Source organism: Leptonychotes weddellii, chromosome 4, assembly GCF_054177405.1.
Source record: "Leptonychotes weddellii isolate Sample4059 chromosome 4, ASM5417740v2, whole genome shotgun sequence".
NCBI classification, from domain to species: Eukaryota; Metazoa; Chordata; class Mammalia; order Carnivora; family Phocidae; genus Leptonychotes; species Leptonychotes weddellii.
In genome coordinates this window covers 43344875-43353738 of record NC_138372.1, presented here as the reverse complement: position 1 = coordinate 43353738, position 8864 = coordinate 43344875, and the positions used below count along the sequence as shown (strand labels likewise).

Below are 8864 nucleotides of genomic sequence, written 5' to 3'. Positions count from 1 at the left end.
TCTATATTGTAAAGTTAGAACGTTAGCATCATGTACTAGCGCTAGAACAGACAAAGGAACAAAAGAGAAAACTCCAGAAGCAGAGAATTTAGTTTATACCAAAGTGACGCTTCAGGTCAGTCAGGAAAAGATGGGCAATTCAATAAACTGTTGGGACAGCAGTTGCCTTGGTGGTCCTTCCCATGGGCACAACAGCTGCACGTGTCCACTAGCCTGATCATTCAGAAAATATTTTAGGTTATATTTTTTCTGTCTGACCTTGTACTGAAATAAATGCCTGATAAAGAAAGAACAAAGAACCAAGTCATTAAATACCAGAAGAAAATATTGGTAAATATATAATGTTGGGCTTGAGATAGACTATAAATACAATCTTAAAGGCAGAAACCATGATGAAAAGATGGATAGATTTGTTTCTATTAAGATTTTTTAGAGTTTGTGTATCTGCATACATCAATTAATGAAATTGAAAGACAAATGCCAAGCAGGGGAAATGTTTATTACATAAATGACAGAAAATTCTTAAATATATAAAGTGCTTTCACAAGACAATAGAATGCAAAGGCGTATTTGATAGAAAAATGGGTTAAGGGCATGGACAGGATATTTGCCAAAGAAGAAATCCGAACAGCATATAAGCATGGAAAAATGTTTACATCGTTGAGGAGTCAAAGGAATACACATTAAAAGGACAGTGAGAAATCTTCCATCCTATCAAAGTTTAAAATATTTAAAGTCATTTTAATCTTGCATTTCAAGAAGGTTGCATATCAGAGTGTTGACAGTGATTATCTGTGGGTAGTGGGTTAAGGGTATTTTTCTCTCTTTTGTTTTATTTTTCTTGGCATTAATAGTTTACTTTTGCAATAAAGGAATAATAGTTTGTGCTGACTCTTAGAAAAGTGCTCAACTGAAATCCCTGGAGAATTCATCTCTGGGGAACGAGCAAAGGATGTGTCAAAGTGATGGGCTTCCTCTCGGGCCTGGCTTGCAGTTGCTGACCCATATTGCATCATCTTGGCCCCCAGCTTCAGGAGCTGGGGCCAGGTGGCTGCTTTTTAGACAAGAGGCATGAGACCAAGGCCGGGAGACCACTCAGCAAGCTGGAGCCTAACAATCCAGGTGGCAACTGATGAAAATAACACACTAGAACTTGGTGTGACTACTCTCTTCAAGCCAAAAAAAAAAAAAAAAAGGAAAAAAATTAAAGGCATGCCTGTTCATGTTCTGTGGGAAGAAAGGCTGGGGTGCCAGAAGAAGTAAAGTCAGTCAAGCCTGTTGATGAAGAAAATGCTGAACTAGTTTTTGGTGAAGTAGAAGATTCTGCAGTTGTCTGTACTGGGGTCATTTCAGACTCAGAACTGATCTGTTCCAACATTTGGAACAATCAGGCCTGGCACATGTTCAAGAAAAATGAAAGTTCCCTTCAGTCAAGGTACCGCCCGTTCATTGCAGCCTACCAAATGTGTGACCCTTATCAAATCCCATGGCCACCTTGCCTGGCTCTCAACCTGAATCGAGATCAGCAGAGAGTTGTGTTGTCTGTTGAGCTACTGTCTACACCTGGTTTTAAAACAAGCTGAACCTCACAATTCTTCAGAATTACCCTCCCTTTAACTTAGGATTCAGTTTCTGGTACTTCCTCTGGGAGGTGTAGACAAAAGTCTTTCTGTATCTAGGCAGCTTCTACCTCTGGAGAAAACTGAGTTACCTTGGGTGGGGTTCCCTGGAAACAGACTTTGAGATAAGTCTCTGTGCAGGGTTGTTGGGGTGTGGTGGAGGGGTCCTCAGGGACAACACCCATAAGTAAGGGACAGATGACTGGGCAGAGGGAGAAGTGGTGCTTCTCAGCCAATCCTATGGAGAGCCCTAGAGCTGGGGTGGCCTTGCAGGGTTGTCCTCAATTTAGGCACAGGGACCAGGCCTTTGTATCTCCTAAATTAATCAGTCATTGGATGCATGCTGTTCCTGGGGAGAAGGCATATTCTTGGATGAGGCAGGTTATATCAATCTCAGCCAAGGGAAGTCTCCAGGAAGGAAGGCAGCTGAATTGACCTAGCAGACTGTTGAGGAAGAAAAGAAGGTCCCGAGAGAAGTGGGTTTGCTGGAAGGATTTCTTGTGGAGCCAGAAGACCAGACGGAGGGTTATGCTCCACAGGAGGCCCAAGGGATAGACAATACACAATGGCAATGGGAAATGAGAGAAGTACCAGCATCACTTAAAAGTTCAGAGGGGGCTCTCTTCTGCAGACCAGGATGATGGGAAGAGAAGCAATCACAGGGCTGGGGTTGGTAATAATACCATTGGTAATGCCAGCATCCTGGAGCCATAGAAGCCAGGTGGTGACTTTGACCACCAGAAGCCTGGGGACTGTAATTACTCGAATAGTTGGCAAGAGAGGCCAAACAGGGAACCTGATCCTCAGGGGCTGTGAAGGTATTTAATAGTACAAGGTGTCCCTAGGGGAAAAGTAGATGGGCAGCCAGCAGGGTGCTGCTTAATATCTAGAACCAGAAGAAGGCAAGAATGGGGGAGCAGGAGTCTGAGGGTGGTTGCCCTAATAAAAAAGTCATGCTTCTTGCTCAGTTCTCAGATTCTGAGTCAATCTTCAGACCAAGACCACAGAACCCATCGATTGAAGAGGTAGGTGGGTCCTTAGGAAGGACCCTGCAACACTGAAACAAATATTTACCACAATGATTACTCTATGGCCTGTGACCCTTTTCACAGCTGACTCTATGTTGGGGAAAGAGAAACAGCCAGAAATTTTGCAGGGTCTGAAAGGATCTTGTTACCCAGAAACCCAAAGTGTTATCATGGTCCCTCTGTAAGAGTGGGGACTTAATGGTGGTAAGCAGATTCCTGGATAATATCCAGCTTACAATGAGTCCATGGGAGCATAGACTCATCCGTTGGTCTTTCCTCAGTCTCTGAGTGTATCATTGGGACTGTATATTGAGAACAAGCTCCACATTAGGTCTTTGGCCTTGAGTTCTCATGGTGGGGAAGACCAAGTAAAAGCCACTAAAAGTGTCCCTTCCCTACCAAGATGAGATAATAAATCAAAACCAATATTTCATCCAAGGGGATAGGTGATGATGGTAGAGATTAATGCCACCATTAAAGACTTAAAGGATACAGAGTAATTGTCCCTGTCATTTCTCCCTTTAATTTGCCAGTCTGGCTGCTTCAGAAACCAGGAGAATGGTTTATAGACTGTGGATTTAACCATGTAGTGGGCCTGATGATAGTCATTGTACCATCTTGGAGAGCTCTCATAACACAGTCCAAAAGGATCTGGATCACCTGGACATCCCAGAGAACCCCACCCTATCTGTTATATTGATAGCAGCATGCTCATGAGGCATGCTGAGCAGGAGATAGCTAGTACATTGCAACACTTGGGAAGACACATGCACTTCAGATAAACCCATGAAGATTCAGGGACCAGCCACTTCAGTTTTTAGGGAACCAGTGGTCAGGGATCTGCCAGAATAGTTCCTTCAAAGTAAAAGGCAAATTAGAAAACACAAATAAGCAAGGCAAAAGAAAATATTGCTTATAATCTTGTAAAAGCTTATAATCCTCTAAAATTGTTTCTAGCATTTACATCTTTTAAGATGTTTTTAATCGTGCATAGAATATAAATCTAACAAACTAATATAGAATCATACCACTATCTTGATACCGTGTTTACTTGTTTGCTTGCTTACTGCCTAGATTTCCTCACTGTGATACAAGCTCTGTGAAAGTCAGGTCTTTATCTTATTGACTGCTGTATCCCTGGCGCCTAGATGCACTTGGTGCTGGATAAGTATTTTTTGGTGCCATAAACGATACGTACTAGATACATTGTTTTGTAGCTAGCTATTTTCAACTAACTTCCAGATGCTTCAGGTTGTACTTCATTTTTCTTAAAATGTGCCGTTCCAGAAGTCATGTGAAAGCAGAGAATTCTCTCACTGCAAAGTCTACTTCTATCAGTGCAACTTCAAAACCAAGAAGCCTTAGTCCTTTGGCAGCCCTCGAGTCTCTTTGCCTTTGGCCAGCACTGCCTTAGAATCTTGAGCCGTCACAGCCTTGCCTGGATCATTCTTCAGAGGTCCCAAATCAGGTTCCAAGGACGTAAGTGAAGACGTGCCAAGAGTCCAGCCCGCAGCCACGTCCCTCCTCCGGCCACGCGGGGGCGTGAGAGCGCCACCGTGCGCTCCCGGGCAGCGGCCCGCGGTGAGGACGATTCTGGGCGGGTGTGGCGACTGCCCGCTGTGGGCGGAGCAAAAGGCGTCCGGGCCCGGACACAGGGCAGGAAGTGAGGAGGCGGGGCTTATGTGATGGGGTATGCGCTTGCGCAAAGGTCCGGTCGGAGGAGTCATCTACGTTTTCGCCACTGCTGGGGTCTGTCCTTTTGGGGACGCCTTTGCCCTTCTTTTATGAGTTGGGCCGGGCCCAGGGGCGGGGGCAGAGTGCGGGAGTTGGGGAGAGAGGACTTCGAGGGGCGCTGGGATGAGGGGCGGGGTTCGCGAGCACTGCGAGGGAGGTTGGGGTGGCGGAGCCTGGGGGGCAGGGACGAAGGGGCGTCCGGGCGGGAGTGGGGAGGGCTGGCGTCTGCCGTCGGGGGATAGGGGCGAGTGGAAAAGGGGTACAGGAGAGTCAAGCCTCAGCCCTCCCTGCCCTCCCTGCCCTCCCGGCGTGAATTGCAGGGAACCCAGGGGCCCCTGCCACCCCCGGGGAGGTGCTCGTTGCAGGTGGTTGTGGTTTCCGGGTTCCCGGGTTCCCTGCCTCTCCCCTCAGCCTTTTCTTCTCTTTAGCGGCTTTTTTTTTTTTTTTTTTTTAAGTAGTATAATTAACGCAGGATGGTGTGCCTCACATCGACACCTTCACCTGTGGAAAACCGCCTCTTGCCGCCTAAAGCAACTCGAGAGGCAGTCCCTCTCTTACCTCCTCACTCTCAAGGTACAGAACATAAAAGTTTCCTACCTAAACCCTGCCATGAAGAACTGAACATTTCCTGCCTAAACAGTGCTCGGGAGTTGTGATAATTTCTTTATAAACTTGTCTACAAATACCACTTTTTATACTCTTTAAATAATGTCACTTGCCTGTGTAAAGCGGAGCAACAGTTTTATTGTGCCGTGCAGTCCTCAACGAGAAATTTTAGTCCGGGGCGATGAAAATAGCTCATTTGGAATTCAGGGATTGATCAACTATCGTGACTCCAATCAGTGCTGTGTAACCCTCGCGAAAAGGATGTAGGTTTATATCCATCATCTCAGCCGTGGCGAAGGGGTGCAGGCTGACATTTGGAAGCTTAAGGACCAAGTCTGTTGCCTTCCAATTTATTTATTTTATTTTATTTTTTTAAGTCTTCCATCATGGGTGTACTTTGCTTGAATGATTATTTTAAAGTACACGTTCTATTTTTGCCAGTCTGACAGCTGTTTCCATAGAAACTAGAGAAGAAATAGTCATTTTCAGCAGAGTTGTTAAAACTGTCTTCGAGGCTTCAGCTGTGAGTGCCAGTGAGTGCTGTATTTGCTCATTCTGAGATGGTACTTAAAGAATTAAGGCTCTGAAATGTTCTTAGAGGCTAACAATCCAAACTGTTTAATTTTCTCACATCATTAATTTAGTAATCTTAGAAGTTTGCCAGCTATGTTTGTTGACCTGCTACAGTTCTTCGAAGAGGATGTGTCAGTCCTGATTCTTTCTTAGGCTCTGTGTAGTCTAGTGTTGCTCTTTGGAAATGTATAAATAGATTTCTTCACCAGTTCTTTACCTTTTCTTAAGGATAAACCAGGGATTGTAAAATTTCAGGCACTATTTCTGTTCTAAATGACACTTGATTGTCAGCAATACAAATGATAACGTTTTTAGTTATGTTCATGTAATGTTTGGGGCTTTTGCTTATACCTCTGTCAGAATATTTTTTAAAGATTTCACGTAAGTCATGAGAAATGAGCAAGAGTTTGCTTGCCGTAACCGCAGAGCTAAGCAGTGTAATAGATGTGCATAGAAATAGAGGTGAGAGCTTTTCTGAAGGTTAGCAGTAAATCAGTGGGTCTGGAACTTGGGAATGGGTGAAGGAGAGCTGGGGGAAGGTGCCTGGAGAAATAGTGGGAGGTGGCATTGTGAGAGGCCTGGTCTTCTATATGGAGGAGTTTATGGAAGCCCATGGAAACCATTGGAAATTACAAAAATAGTTGCCTTTATAGACTTTGGGGCTTACAAGAGTAATAATACATCCTGTAAAAATTTAAACAGCATAGAAATACATGAGATGAAAATACTAAATCCTTTACATCCACCATTCTGCCACTCAAAATAATGATAATGAATAGTTTGCTACGTTTTGGTTTAGATTTATTTATATTTATATGTACTAGCATATTTCAGCATTACTATTTTTGCAAATTGGGCAGAGATTTTTGTCTGCTTTATTTTCTGTTGTATCTCCAGAGTCCAGAGTGGTATGTGGTATGGCATGTAGGAGGCACTCATTAAATATTTAATGAATGAATAACATCATTCAGAGGTAAAAAACTGATTGGGGTCTTGTGTAGGTTTGTTTGGCCAAGGTGGTTACGTTTTTTTTAAGTTTGTTACCAGCATTTTAAAACTGATAACTTTCACATAAAGTTTGAATTTCTGTCTTGAAAATATTGAACTGTTGTAACACTAAGCTCAAGTTCCATTACACTTGTTGCGCCTTCTTTAGATGGGCATGAATCTGCATTTACACCAGTATGGCTTTGCCTGGACTCTACAAACTTGCACTAGTAGCCACTAGTCATCTATGGCCATTTTGTTTCAAATTAACTAAAATTAAGTTCATTAAGAATTCTATTTCTCAGTCACACCAGCCACATTTCAAGTGCTCAGCAGCCATAGGTAGGAGCTAGCATATTGGACAACGCAGACACATTTCCATCATTGCAGAAATTTCTGTCCTGCAGCGCTGGTTTACACATCTGAGTTTGCCATTCTTGATCTACCAAATTTTTGCAAGTAGCATTTGTTGTTATTTTTAAGATTCGTGTGTCTCTTTGTCATTACACAAATCTCCATTTTTTAAAATAGCTGCATAGTATTTAGCAATGTAGGACTTTATGGGAGTTGTGGGAGTAGGATTCTGTTGTCTGATTTGCATTTTAGGAAGATTGCTCTAGTTCTAGTTTGATGGGGGTGGGAATGAACTGGAGGGGTAGGAGTTGGTGGTTTAATATGGAGAGATTGGAGGGCATATAGTAATCAACAACCTTAAGGCCACAGAGCCCGGGAAAGGCTAGATTGAGATATTAAGGAGGCAAAATTGACATGTAAAGTCACTGCAGAGATTATCCAGAACTGATTAACTGGAACTGATGCAGTGTTGAAAATTGGGAATTTGGCTTTGCAAAGTCTAGAAGGAGCCCTTAGCTAATTCTAATAAGCAACACGTGTAATATTAAAATGTTACCAGCTTGTATATGAAAGGTATAACTGTTTTATACTGTGTAACTTCTTAAGTCAGAGATCATTTATTTACAAGATACAGAAACCCTTTGAAGAGAGGGAATTGTTTTAGGAAGAAAGTAAAAGCATATGAAGCTCAGTCATATTTAGGAAGTACAGTGGACTCTTGGGAACCAGGAGGGTATGAATCTTGCCCCCTCTCTCTTTTTCTCTCCCTGAGGCTTCATGATCTTTTACTTTCCACACATTGATTCCATTGTCCTTTCTGTTGATCCACTTCTTTTGCAAAGGTTTTTGTTTGCAGTTCTTGCTTGCATATTGCTTTGTGTTGCCATAGCACCAACTATAACTCCAGTTTATACATGCCCTTATTCTTTTGCCTGACACTGCCTCACCAAAAGTCTTTTCTGTGTCAGATATCCACTCCTAGCTCTGTGGCCAGTGACAGAGGTCACTGGGAAAGATTGACAGTCTGGGCCTGTCCCTTAAGTTGAGGCTGTAGGATGCCCTTATAAAGGGAGTGTGATGGGGTTGAGTGTCTGAAGCTTATCTCCTATGGTAAAGGATCTAAGAATGTGGGTTTGTGTTGTTTTTGCAGTTTGACTTCTAGCAAATGACCTATTTTTAAACCTTAAGTATACTTTCCTGTTCGAAACAATTTTTTTCTGCATCTGCCCCAATGGCATAAAAAATAATAGTTGCCTTGAACTCTCCTGCTACTCATGGATATCCTTTCTTTTTTAAAAATTCATATAGTGCATAACACTTAATGAGGAACTGTATTCTATTATCCCTTAATAGTCTTACTTAGATACATTTTCCCCCTTAACTCGGTAATATCCATGAGGGCAGGGACTGGATTTTATGCTGCATCTGTAACTCTCAAGCCACCTAGCCAATGAAGAACCTTACTAGCTACTCAGATACTAATTTGAAATGATTTCTAGGCTTCAGTTATTTTACTACTTTCAGCTTGGTTCAAAAAAACCCCCCAAAACCTAGAAAGTATCTTGTTAATAACATCAGATTATTATGTATCAAGTCTGGACTCTGATTTAAAATGGATAGTAATTCCGAAAGGTTAACTTGGAGTTAATGTTTACTTAGCATGCCCTTTATTTATAACATTATATATAATGTTAACATATATTAATATTATATGTTAATAATGCAAGGGTGGAATATATAAGTATATAAAAATTTTGAGTGACTCTCAAATAGTTTGATAAATAGGTAATACAGTTCATTAAAGCTGATGTTCTTTTATTTTTTTAATTTTATTTTTTAAATTTTTTTAAAAACTGATGTTCTGAAGCATCTTTCTAGATAGTATTGTATTAGTCTAGTTTGAGTTAGATTTACATATTTTCCTCCAACTTTTATTAAGAAGATTTTGAAGCAGAAAAATTGA

General features: G+C 41.9%; 1 protein-coding gene across 6 annotated transcripts in view; it reads left to right on the top strand.

Annotated features, from left to right (window-relative positions):
- The first annotated feature begins 4296 nt into the window (after nucleotides 1–4296).
- OMA1 (OMA1 zinc metallopeptidase) overlaps nucleotides 4297–8864 on the top strand; it is a 71800-nt gene continuing 67232 nt past the window's right edge. For 4 of the 6 annotated variants that reach the window (XM_081818496.1, XM_081818495.1, XM_031042177.2 and 1 more), the window contains exons 1-2: nucleotides 4336–4396; nucleotides 4837–4954. The gene's annotated coding sequence lies outside the window, so the exon portion shown is untranslated. Of the gene's footprint in view, nucleotides 4397–4836; nucleotides 4955–8864 lie in introns of all 6 variants that reach the window. The other 2 variants (XM_031042178.2, XM_006746020.2) reach the window with 2 other exon arrangements.